We start from the raw sequence: 228 nt of genomic DNA, 5'->3' as shown, positions 1-228 counted from the left end.
TCTATACATACACACTTACATAGATTCCTTCCTTCTTACACATAAATAGCTGAAAGTGGATATTTGGAACGATAAGTGCAATATTATTATAGGATAATGTTGCTGTGTGGGCGGATATTTTCTGTGTATGTGCATGTGTGTGTGTTGCTGACTGTAAGAATGGGAGAGAAGCACGCACGCACATAAGAAAGACAGAGAAAGAAGGAGGGAGGGAAGGAGGGGGGGAGG

This window comes from Penaeus monodon, chromosome 25 (genome assembly GCF_015228065.2).
Source record: "Penaeus monodon isolate SGIC_2016 chromosome 25, NSTDA_Pmon_1, whole genome shotgun sequence".
Lineage (NCBI taxonomy): Eukaryota > Metazoa > Arthropoda > Malacostraca > Decapoda > Penaeidae > Penaeus > Penaeus monodon.
This window is presented reverse-complemented; position numbering follows the sequence as displayed.